Source organism: Lissotriton helveticus, chromosome 4_1 (genome assembly GCF_964261635.1).
Source record: "Lissotriton helveticus chromosome 4_1, aLisHel1.1, whole genome shotgun sequence".
Classification (NCBI taxonomy): domain Eukaryota; kingdom Metazoa; phylum Chordata; class Amphibia; order Caudata; family Salamandridae; genus Lissotriton; species Lissotriton helveticus.
Genome location: NC_136063.1, coordinates 838,087,476 through 838,113,205, shown reverse-complemented (window position 1 = coordinate 838,113,205; position 25,730 = coordinate 838,087,476). Strand labels below are relative to the sequence as shown.

Sequence of the window (25,730 nt, the reverse complement as noted above, 5' to 3'; positions counted from 1 at the left end):
GCAGGGTGGGCTAGTAATCTGCATTCGCTGGCACGCAACAACAACACTCAATAAATCATTGTCCAGTCAGTGCTGTTTCTTGGAAAAGGAAATTTATTACACATACTCCAAAATACTATGCCATGTTACACAAATATTTATATCAGGTCGATGAAGATACCTTTGATGACATTCTCAAATCACATTTGACCCATTGTGGGTCATGACCCCATTATCACAGTACCCTCCATCTAGACTAGATTAACTATCAGAATATAAGGGGGTGTCATTTAAAATAAGACAGGACTGTTAGCTTTGGAAAGGGATTACCACATCAATGTATAAGGCAAAGCCTATTGACTTTGTCAAGAGGTCATCACATGTTAGAAATCATCTTTTAAATCAATAAAGTTTTTCATATGCATCCAATATTAATATAAGCATTGCATCAACAACCATGGTCAATACAATCTTGCAAATAAAGCATTGACAATGAAAACAAAGGTATCATGCCTTACAGTCTTTCTTTCACACTCTTTAGGCTACAACATATAGCCACAGGACCATACAATAGGAGTCACTGCTCTTCCCACCTGAAGAGCAAGGGCTCCAGATCCAGGAATGTTTTGATAATAAAGAAAAACTTTCCCAAGTTCTTGCTTTTCATGTGCCCTTATGGTGAAATTTGATAAACACATCTAGGGGGCTGTTGCACTCCTTGCATCCCACCACAACACATATATACATTGTTGGTTGTGTCCCTGTTCTTCATGGGGTCATTACAATCCAAGGAAATATGTAATGCAAAGCCCACACAGGGCATTATGGGGTGTTTCTCTGGGTGTGCTGAATACTTTATTAGTGGGCCCCTCTGCTGTGTACTGCAACCTCGCCCCAGGTTTTTCCCTTTGTTTTGATTTTGTTTTCATGGGTGCCCCTGTCCCACCCAGGGCACCCACTGTCAGGCTTTCCACTCTGTTACATACATCCATGAGCAGCTCTTGCTCCTTCCCTCTCCCTTAGAGCAGAGGACACTGGGCACCCCAAACACAAAAGAACAGGAGACACCAAATGCCATATTTATCAAAAAATAATGCTGTGCAGCAAGCCACCTTGCTACGCTGTTTGAAAGGGCAGGAATGTGCTGTATTTACCATTATACGGTGCATTCCTGTTCTTTTCTAGTTCTGCCACACTTTTGGTTGCCTAGCGTCAATGCATCATGTTAAAAGGGTGCCTGCATTGAAAGCAGGATTTATTTTTTTGTAGGAAGGGGTGCCTTCTTGCACGAAAACAATTCTCAGAGGCATTTTCTTCTTTCTAAGGGTGCTGCAGAATGAAGCACACTTAGAACGGGGAAACAAGAGAAGAAATAAAAATATATCTCTTTGTTGCTCCACTGGTGGGGGAGGTGTACAATCCTGACACAATCCCAGGTCTACCAGTGCTGGTAAATCTGGAAATGTGTTCGAATGCATGGGTGGGTGTGTGGGAACCTGCCTCATGGCATTCCTCTGTGCTGCAGGGTAATGCAAGGCAGGGATTTACTCTGCCGTGCGTTACTCTAGATGTATCAAGCCAAGCAGGGCCATGCAAGGTGGCCTTGCGTGGTTTGATAAATCTAATTTAGGATTTGTGTCTCCATTGCATCCCCTTGCATGGCACAAGGGTGACACAAAACCTTGATAAGTATGCCCTCAAGACTGTGCAATGCAGCGGAACCATCCAGGGATAACATCATGTTGGATAGTTCAAAGATTAGAAAACTTAAAAGAAACAAACTTGCTGGAACTCTCGCAAGATACACTATTCATGCGAGAAAAGGTGGCCATTTTGTAAATGGCTACTATTCAAAGCAGTGCTCACTTTCCAGAATTTGCAAGCTGTTTTTAGCTCACATGAGAGGGATCCACGCTTTAGTCGCTGCTCTGTTGCACCTGGGATGTTCTCTGCTCCCACTGTTCATCAATCAAGCTCGGATACCAGAAAGAAAAGAAACAGAATACGTTCAACAGCATATTTAAAGCAGTAACATGCTCGTGTTCAAATCACTAAATTAAGTGTGACTCGCCTTGTACCTTGATCGCAGTCCGAAAACTTTTGACCCTGAAATTAAAAGGGAGAAATTATTAATCAGAACTAGCAATGTAGCATAATATTGTGAACGAACCAACGTTTTGTTGAATGTTGTTGTATTATTACAATACATTGTATTATTGTAACTGCTGACCAGTTACTCTGTATGTGATAGTATTTGTATGCAACTGCTGTTACCGTGCAAGGCCTTAGATCTGCATCGCTCGTTCATAAGGTATACTTTGTATCGTTTGTTTCTAATCAAAACTGTATACATCAGTTAAGAACATCTTAAAACAAAGGTAATACACATATAAAAGCAACAATAAATAACTTTAAATGTCCATAAAATCAATAAAGGGGGTGTAAAATCACAAGGGGCAATTGCAACCTGGCTTTGTGTGCCTTTTAACACTTTACTTCTAATTAGCCAAGCTACATACAGGAGTTTAGAAACGGCCACCACCACAATCGAGTTGTGTCATATCTGCATATTCTTAATGCCTCTCCTCGCGACAATAAAGAGAGGGATCTACACATGGGGGCAATCCATTTAGACCTTGGTTTCACATAAAGGGGGCAAAAAAACAACACACGTTTGGCACTTTCGTTGGGAGTTTGGCAGCATAGACAACAACCAGATTCCTGGTTCACCTCCCTCCATTTTACTGTAAAGGCTGATACAGGTAAAAACCCACATCTAAATTGTAGGTATAGGACTCACTCCTGTGGGGGGGCTTATAAAGTCTAGGAACACCTAGCCCTCACACACAGACTTGTGGCAGAAAAGTGAACTTGTCAGACTCCCTAGTGATGTGATGTGATCTCTAAGACGGCTGGCTTTCTCCAGCACCATATTCTTTACTGCAACAACTTCTGTTCCCAGAATGTCCTGTGGCTCGCTCCAGAATTTCCCTAGACCCACATCAGACCAGGTTTTTTGGAGCGCCCTTAACCAGCCCACTCTGTCTTCCCCATTGGCTGCAATCACATCCCTCAAGCTCACATTTAGGAGACACAGTTCTCCAGTACTCCACACTCGAATCCAATACAACAAGGGTTTTAACAGAAGCACTATCTCTAACTCATCCAATCGCAGGTCTAAACGGAGGGGAACCAATGGCATGACCTTCCCCAGACCCAGCAGCCACCCAATGAAATTGTTTTATGCAGTGCAGAGGGTGCTAGTATTAGAGTACCCCATTGATATGCACCATACAATGCAACCCCCTGGCCTGTGCCTTAGAGATTTCCACCACTGGGCCGGCCAGCGACCAGGCTGATTGTTTTCCAAATGTTTGTATGGCGCCTTCCTGATGTTTCACAATAAAAATGCTTTTTAAGATCTGCGGGTTTCATGATCCAGTCTCATCCATCCTGATGCACAGATAGTCGAACTCCTGCACCCTTTCCAGTACCTCTGCCCCAACCTTGATGGTTCCTCTAGCCCTTCCTCTCAACCTACCTCTCTTAGACTACACCATGTATTTGGGCTTGTTGGTGTTGATTTCAAGGCTAAAACCTCAGCAAAATTAGTTGAAATTAACAGCCAAATTCTGTAGCACCCACCTAGATTTGGACAGCAAAAATGCATTGTCCGTGGAGAGGAGAATTGGCATTTTTACCCCCCCCCCTCCAAGGAAGGGGAATTATTCACACAGCCCATTAAATAGGTAATACAATTGTTGATGTAAAGGAGAAAAAGAGTAGGTGCAAGTACACATCCCTGCCGTACATCTTGGTTGACAGGGAAGCATCAGCTAGCTCTCCTTTCACCCCACATCTTACTTTCGCAAAATTTCCCTTGTGCAAAAGTCTTATCAGGTGGGGAAGATTGTGCGGGATACCAATTTCCTGAAGGCCTTCCCAAAGCTACTCCTTGGTTACCAGGTCAAAAGCAGCACACATATCGATGAATGGCACATAAAGGTCTTCCTTGGCCAGATCTACCACCTTCCACTTGGTCAAGAGAAACTGAAAGACCTGGTCCCCTGCATCAACCTTCTGCTTAAAATCTGCCTGAAGATTGGAGAAGATTTTGTTATCATCATACCAATCTAATACTCTCTTCAGTGCCTGTTTGCAAAACATTTTTGGGAGGTTGTCTAGAAGGCTAATGGACCGATAGTCTGTGGGTGCACTAGGGCCCCCCTTTCTAAAAATTGGCACAATTTCTGCCCCTTCCAAGAGGGGGCAAACACCCCCTCCAATGCAATGGCATTGGAGACCACATTGATGTAGGGCACCCATACCTTTGGATTGGACTTAAAAACATCAGGCAGGATTTTGTCAAGCCCTGGGGCTTTCCCAGGCTTAAAGGAGTCAACTGCACACTCGGTCTCTTCCAAGGAGAAGGTTTCTGGGTACTTTGTCATTTTTGGCCTTCTGTTTGCCTCCCACCCTCCTGTTTACTCCCCCTGTCTGTACCCGGGTATACAATCTCCCAAAGTGGTCAACCCACTCACTCGGAAGGATGGAAGTTTCGACCGGGTTGTCTAAATCCCTTTCTCTGCTGATAACTAGAGACCAAAACTTTTTGGGGTCGTTAGTAAATAGCATCCAAAAGGTCCGTCCACAAGTCTTCGTCCCATTCTGGTTTGGCTGCTCTCCCAGTTTCCCTGTACAGTGCTCAGTGTTCCTTTATAACTTTAACATCCCCCCTTTTTACAGCTTCCAAAGGGCTACTTTAGCCTTTATGCACTGTTCAATAAACTATCACCTTCATGCGTTTGGAACCCAATCTCTTTAGTTAAAACACCCTTCAGCTTATCAAAAGCCATGGAATGCTCAGCCAGGATCTGGTTGTTGTTTCCCCAGTTCACATTCTTTCCATATGGGCAACCACAATTTCATACAGGGTCTTGACTCGCTCCGGTGAAGCACTTACAATTTCCCATGTCACATTCCTTCTATTATTTGTAGCCACATGGTTCTCATAGCCCTTGTCCACATCTGCGGCTCTAGAGAGGGTCATTGTCATTTTTTGCGTTAGAGTCAGTGGCTTGTGATCACTTTCTCCTCTTTCTACAACAAACATATCTTCCAGCTTACTCGACATTCTTACATCTGGAAAGATATAATCAAATGTGATCTGGTTGGTCCCTCTTCTAAAAGTCGATGCCAAACATATATCAGATGATGAGCGCCCATTACATGCCCTAATTCCTTGTGCAATAACAAGATCCATTACCTGGAGTGTTGCTCTTGGAAAAGATCGCCTTTTAGAGGGATCTAGGTCTGGAATTCACCACCCAGGTTCTAATCTCAGGTCAAGTAACTAAACAAGCTACTAGGCTCAAATGTGAAATGAAAATCCCCGCTATGATCATCTTATAGCTCTTTACATGCTCTTGAAGTACATTATCCAAAAGATGTAATACTTGGGATTCCTGCCTATGGCTAGTGCTCCTGTTGTAGATGTTTATGAGCATGATAGGATCTAGTTTTAGCCCTGTAAATAACAGAGCTTGGACAACCCAAGTGGACAGGTGTAAATGAGTAAGAAAGCGTGTCCCAGACCAACACCAAAATGTCCCCAAAGGGATGCCCAGCACTTGATTTGATCGCCGAGATATAATAACTTCTAAAATCACACCTGTTTACCTACTCAACCTCCCATGTTTCCTGGAAAGGGTAAATGTCATAAATATCCACAAAACTGCCCCAATCTGGGTCACCTAACTTGCTCCTGATTCCCGCTACATTCTAGCTTAACAGTGATGTCTGTGGCACACCAGGGGCAACATTACATGGTGGGGCCATACGCTCATTGCTCATTGAGCTTTCTACATGGATCAGGGTATATCTAATCTGGCTGCACCAGGCTCACTCGCATCCCTCATGGTAGCTGGGTGCCTTTCCTGTCCCTGCAAGAAGTATGTTAAACTAGATCAAAAATGTGACACTTCAACAGCTTATATACCCTCTGTCCCATTTAACCTAGAGTCATCCTGGTTTGGGGCAGTCAATCAATCTCTGCTAGCGAATATGTGATGTAACAACGCAATCAAAATGATCGTGGTATGTTAACTCGCAGTTTTTACAACACAAATCGGTACAACGACTTGCGCTGGAAGATGCTGGGCTTAGAAATAGTAAGATTTACTATTCCAACACCATTCTACGTACAGCAGGGAAGGTGTTGGAATAGTAATTTTACTATTTCTTAGGTTATAGCGCCATCCAGCGCAAGTCGATGTAACAACTTGTGTTGTAATGGCTGCGTTACAACTGCAATCACGGTGTACTCACCGCGATGTAAAGGATGTTTCCCCTGCTAGCTGAGAATGCAGGTATGGTGGTGTTAGAAGCGGCTGTCTCTAGTTGGCAGAGGTATACACTTCTGACAAATAGGGACACACCTTTTCTAGTCAGGGCAAGGGGATCACACACTTAGATAACCCCTGCTCACCCCTTTGGTAGCTTGGCAAAGCAGACGGGCTTATCTCAGAGGCAGTGCGTTAAGCATTTATGACCACATACAGTAAGAAAGTGAATACACTACAAATGGACACGACACAGTAGTATTATAAAAATAAGGATTTTTATATAAGGCTTAGCACAAGACCAAATAACGACAAAAATATACCACAGTCTTAATAAATTCTCTTGGAAGGAAAAATAATAGTTCAAGCACGGTTTCTTCTTAGCACAAAGTCTTTAGTAACAAAAGCAACTCTTCTTCTTTAAAACACAGTTCTTGGCAACAATGTAACCCACACAGGAGTCACACGACGTCGAGGCAAAGTTAATCCAAAGGTTCGGCGTCGACCGCGAGAGGCGCTACGTCGAGCCCGGAGTCGCACAGACCCCCACAACACAGTACCTTGGAAAAGTGAAGCACTCGATGATCAGCGGCGTCGAGATGTCCGGCGTCGCGTCTTCGGCGTCGATCGGGCCTCGGAGTCGGGGCGATCTGCAGCGGCGTCGACCGAAGTCAGGCAGGAGCAGCGCTCACGGGATGAAGCAGCATACGGCGTCGTCGATGTCGATGTTGATGTTGCAAGAGTGAGCAGCGCTCACGGCGTCGAGAGGGCTCGGCGTCGATGTGATCAGCGGCGGCGTCGACACAGGGTCACTTGGAGCTGGAGCCGAACTCGCTACTCACTGGCGTCGCTACTGGCGTCGATCGGGCCCGGCGGCCGGCGTCGAAGGTGCGGGACACTGGAGCCGTTACTCACGATGTCGAGCTGGATTCGGCGGCGTCCGTCAGCGTCGAGATTGCTGGATTCTTCAGAGGTGCTGGATTTTCAGGTTCCAGCAACAAGCACTTTCAGCAAATAAATGAAGTCCTTTGGCCCTGTGACTTCAACAGGAGGCTGGCACTTCTTCCAGCCCTTGGAGATTTTCTTAGCAAGTTTGAGAGTACACACTCAGTTCCTCTCTCCTGGTTCCTTGGCAAAAATAAAGAAGCAACTGCAGGATTCCCCCAACAAACAGCACTCTGGCAGAAGGGGTAGACAGTCCTTGGATCAGCAGGCTTCTTGTCCTTGGTTCAGGTTTCCTTGTCAGAAGTGATCTAAATTCTTGGTTCAGGGGTCCTTCTCTTATATCCCTTTTTGGCTTTGATCCCTTTGTCCATGCAGGAGAATTTCCCCCCATCCTGGGTTTGTTGTGGGTGTTGCCAGGCCTAGGCACCTGGCCTATTCACTGTGCAGGGCAGAGTCCTCAGCCGCCCAGCAGGAGCGGAGCCAGCATTGTTACTGGCAGGGGCAGGGCCATCAGTTGCCCGGCAGGAGGTGGGGCCAGGAAAGTCCCTGGCAGGCACAGAGTCATCAGTCGCCTGGCAGGGGGGCGGAGCCAGCATTGTATCAGGCAGGGCAGGCTATCAGGAGCTACTCTTCCCCTACTCTCAATGCAAATGCCCCACTCACCCCACACTGACTCATTCAGACCTCTGGAGCCACCCAGCTCCTGTCACACACACACCAGAACCAGCAGAGACCGGTAGACAGTTAGACAAGAAAATAGCTACTTTCTAAAAGTGCTATTTTCAAACACAGAGTCCAAAAACCATCCACCCAAACGGATGCGTTATTAAACCCTGAGTTCAGGGATACCAAACTCGACATTGCACCATGCTCCCGAGCCCGCTAGGATTATAGCATTAATAATCCTGGCAGCCCATTCTAACTTATGGAGAGCAGGTTACCTTACAATAGTGAAAAACAAATATGGCTGTAATTCACTATTAGGACATGCCAACCTTGTCAGGCTTGTCCTACCTTATGCTTACAATGCACCCTGCCCTTGGGCCTACCATAGGGGTGACTAACATGAAGTTAAGGGAAGGTTTAGGGACTGGCAAGTAGGTGTACTTGCGCAGTCTGCGTGACAGTACCAGACTGCACGTAGGTCTAGCAATGGTAGACCTTCAGACATACTTTTACTAGGCCGCTCTTGTGGGTGGCACAACATGTGCTGCAAGCCCACTAGCAGCATTTGTATTTACAAGCCCTGGCACTCCTGGTGCACTCTACTAGGGACTGACAGTAAACCAAATAAGCCAAACATGGAAGTCAATCAATACAGCAATTTCACATAGGGAGCACTTGCACTGTGCAGCAGTGGCACAGTGCCCAAAGCATATACCAGCAAAAACATCGTAAACAGAGGAGGCAAACAGAAAAAATGGAGGAGAGACTCATGCCAATGATGTAAGGTCTAACACGTGTCCCCTCCAGCTGAAATGTGGGGAGTGCTACCCTTACCCTAGGGAGTCCTCATCACTAAGGCGGAAAAATCTGGACAGACCATCAGCATTGTCGTGATCTGTGCCAGGGCGGTGTTCCACCGTGAAGTCCATCCCCTGTAGGGAAATGGACCACCTCAACAGCTTTGGATTCTCACCCCTCATCGGCATCAACCATCTGAGGGGCCTGTGGTCTGTCTGAACCCGGAAGTGAGTCCCAAACAGGTAGGGTCTTAGCTTCTTCAGCGCCCAGACCACAGCAAATGCTTCTCTATCGCACTCCACCTCTGTTCCCTGGGAAGTAACCTCCTACTAATGAAGGCTACAGGTAAGTCTCGGCCCTCTTCATTCACCTGAGCTAGAACAGCCCCCACGCCATGCTCTGAAGCGTCCGTCTGGACAACAAATTCTTTAGAAAAGTCGGGTGCCTGGAGTATGGGTGCTGTGCACATTGCAGTTTTCAGGGTGTCAAAGGCCGTCTGACAGGCGTCAGTCCAGATCACAAGTCTTGGCTGCTTCCTGGAAGTCAGCGAAGTCAAGGGGTGCACAATGTTACCATAATCCTTGACGAACCTCCTGTAATAACCCGTGAGACCCAAGAAGGCTCTCACCTGAGTCTGGGTTTTGGGCGGTGCCCATGCCAGGATGGTATCATTCTTGGGTTGCAGGGGGGCCACTTTGCCGCTCCCTACTTGGTGCCCCAAGTACACCACTGAACCCTGCCCAATCTGGCACTTACTGGCTTTGATTGTGAGGCCTGCTCTGTGCAGGGCCAACAACACTTCCTGGAGGTGGCGCAAGTGTTCCTCCCAGCTGGCGCTGAACACTGCGATGTCGTCCGGGTAGGCGGCACTGAAATCCTCCAGTCCAGCCAAGACCTGGTTGACCAACCTCTGGAAGGTGGCAGGGGCATTCTTCATCCCAAAGGGCATAACCCGGAACTGGTAGTGCCCATCTGGTGTGGAGAATGCTGACCTCTCTTTTGCCCCATCAGTCAAGGCGTTCTGCCAGTACCCAGACATTAGATCAAACGTGCTAAGGTACCGGGCAGCCCCCAACCGATCTATGAGCTCATCAGCTCTGGGGATGGGGTGCGCGTCAGTCTTGGTGACTGAATTGAGTCCTCGGTAATCCACACAGAACCGAAGTTCCGGTGAAGCACCAGGCGCTGCAGCCTTTGGGACCAAGACCACTGGGCTGGCCCAAGGACTACTAGAGGACTCAACCACCCCTAAGGCAAACATTTTGGAGACCTCCTCCTTGATGTATGCTCTGACCTTGTCAGTCACTCTGTAAGCCTTGTGCTTCACAGGAGTGCTGTCCCCAGTGTCCACATCATGGACACACCACTGAGTGACACCAGGAATCAAGGAAAACAGATCAGGGAATTGTCCCAACAATTGGCGACAATCCTGCTGCTGTTCAGGGGTCAGTGTGTCAGAGAGGACAACACCATCCACTGACCCATCTTGCTCTTTTGCATACAGGAGGTCAGGAAGAGGCTCACTCTCCTCCTCCATTCCAGCATCTGTAGCTAGGAGCATGCCCACTTCGGACCTTTCTAAGTGGGGCTTCAAACGGTTGACATGCAGGACCCGCAAGGGGTTCCTGGGAGACTTCAAGTCCACCATGTAGGTGACATCGCTCTTTTTCTCCACAACCTTAAATGGTCCAGTCCATCTGTCCTTGAGCGCACAAGGTTCCACAGGGGACATGACCCAAACTTTCTGACCAGGCTGAAGCTCTACCAGAGTGGCATTCCGGTCGTACCACCGCTTCATCTCTTCCTGGCTGGCCTCCAGATTTGCCTGAGCAAGATCTCTGAAGCGCCTAGTCTGGTTCCTAAAGGCCAGCATGTAACTGTATACATCCTGGGGAGGTTTCCTGGGAGATTGCTCCCAGCCTTCTTTGACCAGACTCAAAGGTCCTCTTACCGGGTGTCCATACAAAAGCTCAAAGGGGCTGAACCCTAGAGACTTCTGTGGCACCTCACGGTAAGCAAATAACAGGCATGGCATGAGGACGTCCCATTTACGCCTCATTGGTTCTTCAAGACCCATAATCATGCCTCTAAGGGTACGGTTGAATCTCTCAACCAACCCATTACCTTGAGGGTGGTAAGGAGTGGTGAACTTGTAGGTTACCCCACACTCCTTCCACAGAGACTTCATATAGTTGGAAATGAAGTTGGTGCCCCGGTCTGACACCACCTCTCTGGGGAACCCCATTCGGGAAAAAACACCCATCAGTGCCCGTCCCACCACGGGGGCAGTCACTGTTCTGAGAGGGATGGCTTCCGGGTACCATGTGGCATGGTCCACCAAGACCAGGATGAACCTGTTACCCATGGCTGTCTTGGGGTCCAGGGGCCCAACAATGTCAATCCCCACCCGGTCAAAGGGGGTACTGACCACGGGAAAAGGTTGGAGGGGAGCCTTCTGCTTCCGCCCGCTTTTCCCACTTGCCTGGCAAGTTTGACAGGTCTTGCAATGGATATCTGTATCCCTTCTCATCTGAGGCCAATAAAAATGGGTGACAAGCCTGTCATAGGTCTTGTCCTGCCCCAGATGTCCAGCTAACGGAACGTCATGAGCCAAACCCAGTAGGAAGGCTCTGAAGCGCTGGGGTACCACCAGCACACGGGCTGACCCAGGCTCAGCAGCCTTAGGCTCGCTATACAGGAGATCGTTCTCTCAGTAGACCAAATGTGACCCTGACTGATCACCTGTTGTCTGGGCTGAGGCCTGCTGCCTCATACCCACAAGAGAAGGGCACACTTTCTGTTCTGCACAAAATTCTTCCCTGGAGGGACCACCATCCTGCTGCCAGTGGGTCAGCTCGGGCAGGTCTCCCAGTTCAGCAACTTGTTCACCTGTGGGTTCCAGGGCATACCCCTCAAGGTCTGCCTCCTCCTGGACCACGGGAACTACGGGGGACGGTTTCCCGCGCCCCCTGCCTCTTCTCTTCACAGCTGGGTCCTGGGCCATACTTTCAGGCTCCAGAACCCCATCAACACCCTTACTTGCTGTCATGGATCGAGTGGTTGCACACACCCACTCTGGCACACCCAACATTTTCAAATGTGTCTCCCTCTCCACCTTAGCCCAAATGGAGTCTTCCAAATCATTGCCCAGGAGACAATCAACAGGCATGGCGGGCCTTACAGCAACCTGAAGAGTACCTGAAACTCCCCCCCATTCAAAGGAAACTTGAGCTACCTCGCACTCTCTCTAGGAATTGTCAGCAGCTATCACAGGGTAGAATGCGTGGGGAACAACCTGCTCTCTGGACACCAAGTGACACTTGACAGCTGTCACACTCGCTCCGGTGTCTCTGAGAGCTTCCACTCTATGGCCATTAATGGTCACCCACTGCCTATATTTCTTAGTGTTACTAGGCAGAGGGGGTGGAGGGACCATTTCCATGTCTCCTAAAGAGACCAGGGACATCTCTGCGGGACCCTCCCCACCATGGGCAACCATCTCCTCCCCTCCCAGGGCTACACTCGCCAGCTGACGGGGTGGTGCACTGGGTGGTGCACTAGAGTTCTTCAAGGGACACTGAGGATCATAAAAACGGTGTCCCACCTGCTTACAAGCGAAGCAGGTCATTGGGCCCCTATGACCAGGTTTACCTGGCGGGGCCTCTGATTTCTTCACGGGGGGAGGCTGGGAACCCTTCCCTTGGTTCCCTTGGGGATTACTTTGGGGCCCTTTCTGGAACTCCCTCTGTTTACCCTTGCCCCCCCCACTCTTCTGCTGGGGACCCTGCCCACCTTTGGCTGAGTCTCCCACTGGACCCTTGTGGACCCTGGTACTGACCCAGCGGTCCGCCTCCTCAACAAGTTTTCTAGGGTTAGATATCTTGCTATCAATAAGGTGCTGGCGCAGCTCTGGAAAACAGTTATTAGACAAGTGCTCCCAAGCAAACAAATCATAAAGAGCATCATAACTTTCCACTTTGCTGCCCTTTACCCAACCATTCATGGCTCTGCAAAAAAATGACACATATTCAACCCACGTCGTACCAGGCAACTTCTTACATTCTCTAAAGGCCTGTCTGTACTTTTCTGGGGTTAGGCCATACCTTAACATTAAAGCATCTTTCATATGAGTATAAGACATCCTATCCTCAACAGGCATGTCTAACAGGGTATCTCTTCCCTCATTCACAATGCGACCCCACAACCCCGCTCCCCAATCCTTCTCAGGGACCCGGTGGGCCAACAATGCTAACTCATATGCTTTAAACCATTGACCAATATCCTCATTCTTCTGAAAATCTTTGATCACATCTTTGGGAAAATAAAACCTACTTTCTGCAGGCACAGATGGGATGCTGCCACCAGAGGGATTCAATTCTAACTCCTTAGCTTTGAGCTCCATGTCCCTCACCATTCTCTCACGCTCAAAAGCTAACTTTTCTCTTTCAAACTCCAACCTTTTGATCTCCATATCAGCTTCTCTCCTGCCTCTTGCATTCTCTATCTCCAACTGCCCATCTATCTTAAGTTTGGCCATTTCCATGTTGTATGCTCGCTCCTTCGCCCTTTCTTCTCTTTCTTCAGGAGAAAGACCTTTGGAGGAAACACTGCTGCCAGGAGGGGATGTGGGCCCATTCACTGGCACCTCCTCCTCCCCTTCCCCTGTCGGTACCACCACCGGATCAGAGGGATCTCTAGCCTCTAACCAGGCCTCCAATGCTTTGAAATATTCTTCCTTAACTTTGAGGCCTGTTGTAGGAACTTTAAATTGCTTGCAAAAGGATTTCAGCTGCTGTAACTTGTAATCCTTTATCTTACTCCTATCAAACTCCTCCACAACAACAACAGGGGCAGTGACTCCGGCATCACTCTTGGTCAAAACTGGCAGTTTCAAAAATCAAGTTCCAGGAAATTGGAGAACAAAAATAGGATATCCAACCAAAACAGATTGTGGCTGCGCTATGGTCTGCTTTCACTATGTAGCGCACACTAATCACTGCACATGGGTCATAAATGCAAAGTTCAAATCCTCACCGCTGACCCACCAATGTTAGAAGCGGCTGTCTCTAGTTGGCAGAGGTATACACTTCTGACAAATAGGGACACACCTTTTCTAGTCAGGGCAAGGGGATCACACACTTAGATAACCCCTGCTCACCCCCTTGGTAGCTTGGCTAAGCAGACAGGCTTATCTCAGAGGCAGTGCGTTAAGCATTTATGACCACATACAGTAATAAAGTGAATACACTACAAATGGACACGACACAGTAGTATTATAAAAATAAGGATTTTTATATAAGGCTTAGCACAAGACCAAATAACGACAAAAATATACCACAGTCTTAATAAATACTCTTGGAAGGAAAAATAATAGTTCAAGCACGGTTTCTTCTTAGCACAAAGTCTTTAGTAACAAAAGCAACTCTTCTTCTTTAAAACACAGTTCTTGGCAACAATGTAACCCACATGGGAGTCACACGACGTCGAGGAAAAGTTAATCCAAAGGTTCGGCGTCGACCGCGAGAAGCGCTACGTCGAGCCCGGAGTCGCCCAGACCCCCACAACACAGTACCTTGGAAAAGTGAAGCACTCGATGATCAGCGGCGTCGAGATGTCCGGCGTCGCGTCTTCGGCGTCGATCGGGCCTCGGAGTCGGGGCGATCTGCAGCGGCGTCGACCGAAGTCAGGCAGGAGCAGCGCTCACGGGATGAAGCAGGATACGGCGTCGTCGATGTCGATGTTGCAAGAGTGAGCAGCGCTCACGGCGTCGAGAGGGCTCGGCGTCGATGCGATCAGCGGCGGCGTCGACACAGGGTCACTTGGAGCTGGAGCCGAACTCGCTACTCACTGGCGTCGCTACTGGCGTCGATCGGGCCCGGCGGCCGGCGTCGAAGGTGCGGGACACTGGAGCCGCTACTCACGATGTCGAGCTGGATTCGGCGGCGTCCGTCGGCGTCGAGATTGCTGGATTCTTCAGAGGTGCTGGATTTTCAGGTTCCAGCAACAAGCACTTTCAGCAAATAAATGAAGTCCTTTGGCCCTGTGACTTCAACAGGAGGCTGGCACTTCTTCCAGCCCTTGGAGATTTTCTTAGCAAGTTTGAGAGTACACACTCAGTTCCTCTCTCCTGGTTCCTTGGCAAAAATAAAGAAGCAACTGCAGGATTCCCCCAACAAACAGCACTCTGGCAGAAGGGGTAGACAGTCCTTGGATCAGCAGGCTTCTTGTCCTTGGTTCAGGTTTCCTTGTCAGAAGTGATCTAAATTCTTGGTTCAGGGGTCCTTCTCTTATACCCCTTTTTGGCTTTGATCCCTTTGTCCATGCAGGGGAATTTCCCCCATCCTGGGTTTGTTGTGGGTGTTGCCAGGCCTAGGCACCTGGCCTATTCACTGTGCAGGGCAGAGTCCTCAGCCGCCCAGCAGGAGCGGAGCCAGCATTGTTACTGGCAGGGGCAGGGCCATCAGTTGCCCGGCAGGAGGTGGGGCCAGGAAAGTCCCTGGCAGGCACAGAGTCATCAGTCGCCTGGCAGGGGGCGGAGCCAGCATTGTATCAGGCAGGGCAGGCTATCAGGAGCTACTCTTCCCCTACTCTCAATGCAAATGCCCCACTCACCCCACACTGACTCATTCAGACCTCTGGAGCCACCCAGCTCCTGTCACACACACACCAGAACCAGCAGAGACCGGTAGACAGTTAGACAAGAAAATAGCTACTTTCTAAAAGTGCTATTTTCAAACACAGAGTCCAAAAACCATCCACCCAAACGGATGCGTTATTAAACCCTGAGTTCAGGGATACCAAACTCGACATTGCACCATGCTCCCCGAGCCCGCTAGGATTATAGCATTAATAATCCTGGCAGCCCATTCTAACTTATGGAGAGCAGGTTACCTTACAATAGTGAAAAACTAATATTGCTGTAATTCACTATTAGGACATGCCAACCTTGTCAGGCTTGTCCTACCTTATGCTTACAATGCACCCTGCCCTTGGGCCTACCATAGGGGTGACTAACATGAAGTTAAGGGAAGGTTTAGGGACTGGCAAGTAGGTGTACTTGCGCAGTCTGCGTGACAGTACCAGACTGCACGTAGGTCTAGCAATGGTAGACCTTCAGACATACTTTTACTAGGCCGCTCTTGTGGGTGGCACAACATGTGCTGCAAGCCCACTAGCAGCATTTGTATTTACAAGCCCTGGCACTCCTGGTGCACTCTACTAGGGACTGACAGTAAACCAAATAAGCCAAACATGGAAGTCAATCAATACAGCAATTTCACATAGGGAGCACTTGCACTGTGGCACTGATCAGCAGTGGCACAGTGCCCAAAGCATATACCAGCAAAAACATCGTAAACAGATGAGGCAAACAGAAAAAATGGAGGAGAGACTCATGCCAATGATGTCAGGTCTAACAGGTGGGATAAGGTTACTACTTATGGCAGCAACTGCCCGCCATGATCTACTAAGCCGTTCAGGTGTTTGGGACTGCCAACCTGATCCCTTCCTCTCGCTCAAATTCTGGTAAAAGAAACCCAGAAGTTACATTACAATATTAGATCCTCTCTGGTTTAGGCATGCACCCAAGGTAAGTACCTGGTGGACAATCAATTGGTCTCTAAAAATCACAACAATACAGCCGCCCCCATAGGACCTGTGCAAGGGCCCTACCCAAGCAACTCTCCAGACCATCAAAATGAGTCATGCATCAACATGGGAGCATAACCAATGCAATGTTTTATTCTTAAGCTGGTCAAATATCTCTCTTGCACCTACTACTAAACTTGGAAGGTTGGTTAGTATGACAACATACCTCAGGGGGCAACCTTAATGTACCAACCTCCTTAGCCTTACTCAAGTGATCCAACGTTGCCAGTCTATCTTCGCGAGTCCCTCTACTCCTACCCCCTCCTACGTTACCACCAACCGTTTGTCTTTCCAACCCTTGACCTGGCCCTCGGGCACCAATCTCACTGTGAAATGAAATGAAAAGAATCTTATAATGCGCAACTAAGCCCGGAGGCATCAAGGCGCCTAAAAAATAATCAAAAAACCAGTTAACAAGCACCACGGATACGCCTTGGAGAATAGCCACGTTTTAAGGGCTTTCCGAAAGTTCAGGACTGACGGTTGGGATTTAATTTCGAACCGGAGGCTATTCCACAGTTTGGGGGCTACTGTTGAAAACGCCCTCCCACCCCATTTGGTTCTACGAACGCGAGGAACCACCAACAAACTCTTGATTGAAGAACGGAGAGCTCTCTCCGGGACATATGGATGCAACAGTTTCCTCACGCCCTCGGCCCCATTACCAGTAAGCGCCCCATATGTCATACAGAGAGTCTTGAAGGCAATCCTAGACTCAATCGGGAGCCAGTGTAAGGTTTTCCTGGCAGCCGCGGCGGAAGATAGTCTAGGAGCATCCAGTACGAATTTGGCCGCCGCATTCTGGACTGTCTGTAGGCGCTGCAAAAGGCCTTTGTTGGCACCAGCATAAAGAGCATTACAATAATCAAGTCGCGAAGCCACCAGTGCAACGACGACCTGCTTGCGAGCCTGCTGGGACAAGTAGTGCTTAATTTTGCGAAGAATTTTAATAATGCCCCAACAGGTAGCGACTGTTCTGTTGACCTGCTGAGCCATTGAGAGATCGAGGTCAATAATTACTCCCAGGTTCTTAGCAGAATCTGTAGGGGTAGGGCAGACTCCCAACGAAGGAGGCCACCATTCGGCCGTCCAAATATTTGTGTTTCCACCAAAGACCAAAACTTCGGTCTTCTCCCCATTCAGTTTGAGTGAGTTGTTAATCAACCACTCCGCAACCGCCTCCATACAACTTCTAAAGTTATGAATGGGAGCGTGCACTGAGCGAGAGAGGGACACCAGGATCTGTGTGTCATCAGCATAGGAGACTACCTCCATCCCATACGACCTCACCAACCTGGCAAGGGGGGCCACATAGATGTTGAACAGGGTCGGACTTAATGCCGACCCTTGAGGGACCCCACATTGCACAGGTGTGGGAGGAGATAAAAAGTCTCCCAGCTTAACCCTCTGCTCCCTCTGATTCAGGAAAGAAGCCAGCAAGCTCAAAGCCACCCCCTCTACCCCTATCTCCCTCAAACGAGATGTTAAAACAGAGGGAGACAGGGTATCGAAGGCGGCTGTCATATCTAGTAGGATCAGCAGGGAAGTATGGCCCTGATCGACCTCAGTGCGAATGTTATCAAGCACTATCGTCAGGGCCGTCTCCGTGCTGTGTGCCCTCCTGAAGCCGTGCTGAGACTGATCTAACTGACCCGAGGTATCCAAGAACGCCGCCAGATGCTTGTTTAGATGGGTCTCCAGCATCTTGGCAGGGGCTGGAAGCAAGGAAATTGGGCGGAAGTTCTTGAGCACCTCAGGGTCTAGTGTGGGCTTCCTAAGAAGGGGCTTGACTACAGCACTCTTCCATTGGTCGGGAAAAATACCATCCCTCATTGCTCTGTTCATGATGTCCAAGAGCGGGGGCAGCAGGGTATCCCTGCAATCCTTAAGAACTTTAAGAGGACAGGGATCTAAAGGAGACCCTGACCTCATCTTGCTTAGAAGCAAGTCAAGTTCCTGCAGAGAGAGCGGTGGAAACACGGATAGGCTCACAGTGGTGGCAGGGGCATCGACTTCGACGGGGAAGAGAGCAGAACCAGGAGAGGAAGGAGGTATTAAGGCCTTTTGTGAATCAAGGGCCGAATAGATGTCTGCTATTTTCGTATGAAAATATCCTGCGATTTTATCACAGAGGTCTTGTGAACATACTATAGGGTCAGGCATCTGTAATGTACGGAGGGAATCCACTATCTTGAAAAGGTCTCTCGGGGAAGTGAGAGTGGTCGTAAGATGGGCAAAATATTCTTTTCACCTTAATGACCTCCGCCTTATACTCCTTAAGAAGAGATTTATGTTTCTCCTTCTCTAGGGGATTCCAACTCACCCGCCATAGCCTTTCCTGCCTCCTGCACCCCTGCCTCAGGAGTCTTAAAGGCTCCGAGAACCACGGGGCTGACGGTCTCTGCCGGGCAGAGTAACGCAAGGTTACCGGGGCTAACACATTTACAGCTGTCATAACAGTATTCGTTAATTCAGCAGCAGCTATGTTGACATCTTTGACTGAGCTATTGGCAGATGTCTGAATCAGAGGAGCAAGAGAAGCATTGGTAACCTTCCTAAAGTCTCTTTTAGGTTCCAGTTTACTAGGGCATGTCCACTTAAGATTGCAAGAAGAAGCCTGACGTTCCAATGGGACGGCCAAATGGTCGGACCAGCTCAGTGGAATAGGAAGACCTATCATTAGCCCAGGATCGTTCGAAAAAACCCCATCCAGGGTGTGACAAGTCCTGGTGGGTGGGGAATTTAACCAACTGCTGGAGACCATAGGCAGATAAGGAGTCCACGAGAATAAGAGAATTTCTAGAAGCGACATCGTCCAAATGGAAATTTAGGTCGCCCAGGACCGTCAATTGGGCACAGCCAAAATAGGGTTCCAAGATGTTGTGCAGGCACTGACTAAAGTCAGTTCTAGGACCCGGAGGCCTATAGATCAATACGCCCACAAAAGGGGCGGCCCTGGGGGGCCCAATTGAGAAGTGAAGGGCCTGGAAGAGATCAGAGGGACTAGACAGTTCCGAAGTACGACAGGTGTGGGAAATCTTATAAAGAATTCCTAGTCCACCTCCTCTGCGCCCAACTCTATCCAGCCTGGCCAGCGCATATCCCTCCGGAACAGCGGCCACCAGATCAGGGCCTGAGTGGTCTGAGGCCCAAGTTTCAGTTATAAACACCCAAGTGGGCCTTCTTACCATAACAAAATCATTAAAAGCGATATTATTTCTCACCAAAGATCTTGCATTGATGAGAAAACCAGTTTCCTTCGTGGGACTGGTGGTACCAAGTAGGCGAGCTGAGAGGGGAGATCTAAGGGGGTCACCAATCAGCAGCTTGCCCCGGCTGACAAAGCAGCCACAGCAAGGAGAGACTCGTAGTGCCTCAGGAGAGCAAGAGAAATGACATGGTAGCCGAGATGGTTTATAAGCACGCATATCCTGGATGGAATATTTAAAGGTTGCTTGTATATCTACCTCTGGACTGCTTGTCTCCCCATGGATCCCATCCATTATCCCGTCCTTAGCGCGGACGGGCAGAGACGGGCTGGACTCTGGCGTGACTCCGGCGTCACTACGGCACCAACGCCGCGCGCCAAGGGCCGCCTTAAATGCAGGTCTAGCCTGTCCTGATGACAGCTAGCCTGCCAACAAAAATGGCGCCGCCAGCTGTCCACTTCTACCCCCAAGATGGCCGCTATACAAGGGGCGTGAGGTCGGGGACCCGCCAAAGGCGGTGCGAAGCCGATTATAGTACAAGTTTGAGGGTGATTTCGTTAAAAACAAGGGAGACAATGCCAAAATAATAAAATAACACAGATACAAAAAGAGGGTTGTTTAAAAGCGCAATCACGTTTAGTAGGAAAGAGCCTGAAAGTGCCTGCCTGCACGCAAGCGTCGCGCAAGTTACCTGGTCACGGGAGTCCGCCTATACTGCCCGCCTTAAATGCAGGTCTAGCCTGTCCTGATGACAGCTAGCCAGCCAACAAAAATGGCGCCGCCAGGCGTCCACTTCTACCCCCAAGATGGCCGCTATACAAGGGGCGTGAGGTCGGGGACCCGCCAAAGGCGGTGCGAAGCCGATTATAGTGCAAGTTTGAGGGCGATTTCGTTAAAAACAAGGGAGACAGTGCCAAAATAATAGAATAACACAGATACAAAAAGAGGGTTGTTTAAAAGCGCAATCGTGTTTAGTAGGAAAGAGCCTGAAAGCGCCTGCCTGCACGCAAGCGTCGCGCAAGTTACCTATTTGTACTAATCTCCTACTGTGAGTGCACTCTGGGGCCAACTGGTTGCACTCTTTCTCTCCTGGAGCACTCTTTTCTTTGCCACCCAAGTGGCGGCGCCCTACTTTGGGGAATGGATCTTTTGGAGGAAGTGCATCCCGCAGCGAAGTAATCGCGTATTCAATTTTACTCAGTTCCAGGAATAAGGGTCCTAAGCACTCTTTTACTCCTAGCAGAAGCTTGTCATACAAAGCATGTAGTTCTTCCTGAAAGAAACACAATAAACCTCCCCCACATTGCCCCTTGGCTTTAGAGTTCTCTGTCTCCCTCTTGAGTTTTCCCCATGTGCCTTTAGATGGAACAGATGTCACAGAACTCTTGGGTGATGGCACAAGGGTGGCGGTAGTCAGAGTCCCACTTTCCCCCTTCCCTAATTCCACAGGAATGCTATGTGTATCCACCTCCTTAGATGACTCATGGTAGTTGGGAAATGCAAATACTTCTGACCCAAAACTTGGGGGGCAGACAACTGTTAATGTCCTTCATGTGTTTTTGCGGGGTGCGGATGATAAGGAAAGGCATCTCTCGGCCAGGTCAATTTCCTTGTGGGAGACATCGTTTAGTTCGCATGCGGTACATTGCATGCCATTACAACGCGGATGTTACAACGACCAAGTTGTTACATCGCACACGATTACATCACAAGTTGTTACAACGACTTGCTGTAGGGGGCAGAAGGTGTTGGATTTACAATCCAACACCTTCCCTGCTGTTGCACAAACTGGAGTAGGAATAGTAAATTATACTATTCCTAAGTCCAGTGCGCCCCCGACAGCAAGTCGTTGTAATGACTTGCAATGTAATCGTATGCGATGTTACAACGCAGTCTTGTAACGACCGCGTTGTAATGGCATGCAATGTATTGCATGCGAACTAATGTCATATATTCTTTCCTTGTTGTTCAAAAACATCTTATACACACTGAGCACAGGGGTTTGGGGCTATAGGCAATTGCACTTATCCACTAGTGTCAAGTTTATATCTACAAAATTCAAGGTGCTAGGGACTGGAGATCCAAAACCCCTCGATCTCCCTAAGACTAACAAGTCTCAAACAATCATAATTCAGAAAATGTCCAGCACTCTTTAACAAAATGAAAGTAATCTATTGTTATACAATACAATTATAACAGTTTATGATAAACAATGTTGTATCTCAGTATTCCATATATTGAGTCCTGGTAAATGATGAGTCTTCAGTGGAAGAGTAATAAATTCTTTATTTAATTCAAAAAGGGATTCTTTCTTCATAAAAACAAACTGTAGCCGGTGCCTACGCGTTTCGTCAAAAGGACTTCTTCAGGGCTACAAATGACATATATATACATTAATCACACATTAAACATATTTTATAATCCACACATATCATGAATTATTTTTAAAAAACAATACATATACACTATTTACAAACTTTATACATAATTGACAGTTATTTTATACCATTAAAAATTCCACTGAAGCATTTTCTTTCTATACATTGTCTCTATGTATACACATCAAATATCAGACCCTGTATACTTTTTGACAGGACAAGACTAGCTATAGAGTACTTTCAAAGTTTGGTGGGTTAACATTCTTTCTCTAAAACAAGCTTACACTGGTTTGGTGATTTTTGAACAGTTTTGTAAAGTAAAGTTTTTTTTAAATATTTCTTCAAGAATAACACCCTTATAGGACAACGGATCTGGGCCCTACTGTTATTTCTATAGATCCCATATTCTCTTTATAGTTGAATACTATTGCAATTTTCAATTTTCAATGTAATCATCCATATCCGGACCATTTGTGGAAAGGGAAACATATATACATAATATTTCTTACCGAATAGATAGCTGTCCGGATTTCTCAATATATTTGGAAAAAGGATTTTGCTAATTCTTCCTATGGTGACTATTTGCATAAGTCGCTCCCTTGGTGCATTTAATGCAATCCTGTGTCGCTACCGTGCTATAAAATAAAAGTGAACTTAATTCAGTTTATATAAATGTCTCCCTTCTACTTGATCTCAAATAGCAAAAGCGAAAATGATGTCACTTTTATTGTCTATTAGGCACATCCAAGACTATTTTATAATACGCAACTTTTAGCCTACCTTGTAAGTTTGGAATAAAGTTTCTCCTGATTAGTATCTCTTAATCTTTCGATGAAGGATGAACTGTAATGCGCTGGCTTTTTATAGGTCCAACATACTGCAAAAGTAAATGGGTTTGTGTTTTATTCATCGTATTTTTTATAGCAATAAGTTAATGCTTGTTTGGACCAAAAAGTATTATATTCTTTCAACATTTTGTAATGGCGAGTTTTATAACCGGATGTGAGCTTATCCAGTTTAGCAAAAAACTCAGGCATTCTGTTATCTCCCTACTATGGCACTGGGGCAAGTCATACATTTGTTAAGTGCATGGGAAGAAGTAAAACAAAGCTAGTCCCATGCAATCTCATGCACGCTCCGCATTTTTAGGAAATGGAGCAAAGATATATAAATCTTATACATTAATCTTACTACTGACAGTATTAGCAGTAGAGTTACGATCTTGTTGAAACAGTTTAAGGGAAAAAGGTTTTTAGCATAATGAAGGGAAGGGATTCAGGGCAGAGTAATCCCTTACACTTACTTGTATTCGGGTTGACAGCTGGCTTCGTGGTGTGGTATCCACAATGGTTTGCAAGGGTATGCACTATTCTCAGAGTTTAAATAGCCCGCTTAAATTCAGTAATTGGGAACAGGTGAGTCTAATTTGCGCGTCAACGTGCTTTTGGTTCATGCACGCACGCCATCTTTAAATGCCCATTAGTACAGCGTTTTATGCAGAAAATTAAATGACATTTTTCTATGTGGATATCCACACCTTTAATCAATCCATGTGGTTTGTAATTTGTTTTATTCGGCAACGTCTGACTTCTCGATTTATTTGGTTAGTTTAGATTATTACATTTATTAATCGCCGTTGACGAATTTGGATCGCCATTTCCGTGTGCCGATGTTTTTTGCAGCATCAGAGTGACGCCATCTTAGAGCAGTAAAGAAGCGCTATATTATTGTCGAATAGTGACGACGGATCGAGCAGATGCCAATATACTAATGCGAATTATGGTCCTTCATGTTAAGGGCCGCATAGCCTGACTATTTACAATCAACTATAGATTTTAAATGTTATTTGGATTCTGACGTGATGTATGGCGTGCGATCATTTTTATAATTATCACTAGTGTTATTGTATAAAAATGAATATGTTAATTTCCCAACCCCCTAGTTCATACAATTACTTATATGGTTACCTAAGTAGGGAAAACACAACGAATAGTCTATCAACTTTTATCTCGATTATCGAGTCTATAGCGGCCGCCATCTTCGAGTAGTCAAGCTGTCCTCATTATGCATATAGCTTTCGAGATCTGCAAACACCGTCCAGATAATATTAATCAGCATTGATTTGGATTTTATTAAATATTTCATGGATCTTGTATTGAATGTAGTCACTATAGAATATAAAAACGACATTAAGGTTGTATTTGTCAATCAGATACGATTTTTAAGATTCTGGGAATGATTAAAGAGGCTTAAATGTCACATTATTGTTTATCTCCAGTTCCTTGATTCATGCATTTAATTTTTAAATGAATTCGCGGAGCATATCTAATCTACTAGTTAGGAAAAACTTCGATGTCATATTATTATTTGTCATCAGTTCCCTGATTTATACACTTTAGTTTATAAGTGAATCTAAGGAGCATGTCCAATCAGCCGATTGGAAGTCTAGTCCATCTGTTGCTCTATGAGATTTATGTTTGGATGGAAGTAATTCTATATATTCTGGTCATCTTTTTATGATAATACACCAACCTGCTAGTTGTAAATACAGAATCGGCAGGTATATAGTGGGGTGTATCTTTGGCGATTGCAAATACCATTCGGGCCATCACATGATTTTATTACTGTTTATTGGAAATTATTGAAAGCATCATAAGAAGTGATGCAATTCATTATTGATGTTAAGTCCTAACGTTGTCGCCCGCAGTCGACAAATCCATCCTGCTTCAGCTTTTCCTAATTGTATTTCCCCGTTTCCTCCCCGTAATGGGCTTTTTATATGTTCCAGGGCATGGAACCATATATCACTTTGCAGTGGATGTTGTTCCTGTATATGGACAGCTACAGGATATTTTGCATCTTTATTTTTAATGGCTCGAACATGCTCCTGAATCCTAGTTTTCAGGCTTCGAACACTACTTCCCACATAGATTTTGCCGCAGGTACAGCCCAAAACATATACTGTATGAGTTGTGTTGCAGTTTATGAAGGTTCGTATGTTGTATTTTTTAGAGGTGTTATATTTGAACTCCATTTTTTTATTGAGTCCAATCTTGCACACTGTGCAAGACCCACAAATATGGAATCCCACTGGCCTGGTGGGTAACCAATTTTTGGAGGAAGGTTTATTGGTCGTGTTGGTCACATAACTGGGGCATAATTTTTTCTTGAGGGTTTCCCCTCTCCTATAGACCACTTTGGGTTTTTCAGAGACAGTTCCAACCGGCATAGAGCCAGAATTGATTAAGTGCCAGTTCCTACGGAGAATATTATAGATATGATCACTGTACGCATTATATTCTGTTATAAACAGTACCTCATCTCTCTTATTATCGTTTTTGGAGCTATTTTCTTTCGGCTTAAGAGTAGTTTTGCGTTCTACTAAAAGGGCCTTAGATTCAGCTTTTTTCAGGCACTGTTTAGAGTATCCCCTCTCACCAAAATTGCGTTTAATGGTTCTGAGTTGTTTTTGGAAATTGTGATTTTCGCTACAATTCCTACGAGCCCTGATCATTTCTCCGTAGGGTACCGCATTAATAGTGCTTCTAGGATGAGCACTTTCAGCGTGCAGAACACTATTACATGCAGTAGATTTCATATGGATATCACTATGTATTTTGGTGTCCTTTATATACAGTCTTAGGTCTAAATAATCAATTTGTTTTCCAGAGTAATTCGTGGTCAACCTCACATTGAATTGATTGTTGTTAAGGTACTCAAGATAGTTAGTTAGATCGAGGACGCTCCCATTCCAAATCATTAGGATG

The 25,730-nt window shown here is 46.7% G+C and overlaps 1 long non-coding RNA gene across 1 annotated transcript; it reads right to left on the bottom strand.

Annotated features, from left to right (window-relative positions):
• Positions 1–210: 210 nt before the first annotated feature.
• LOC144827352 (uncharacterized) lies at positions 211–22,975 on the bottom strand. The gene is made up of 3 exons (XR_013610148.1): positions 22,744–22,975; positions 22,473–22,598; positions 211–2,085 (listed from the first exon to the last, which is right to left on the bottom strand). It is a non-coding gene; the product is annotated as an uncharacterized LOC144827352 (long non-coding RNA).
• Between the last annotated feature and the right edge of the window lie 2,755 nt (positions 22,976–25,730).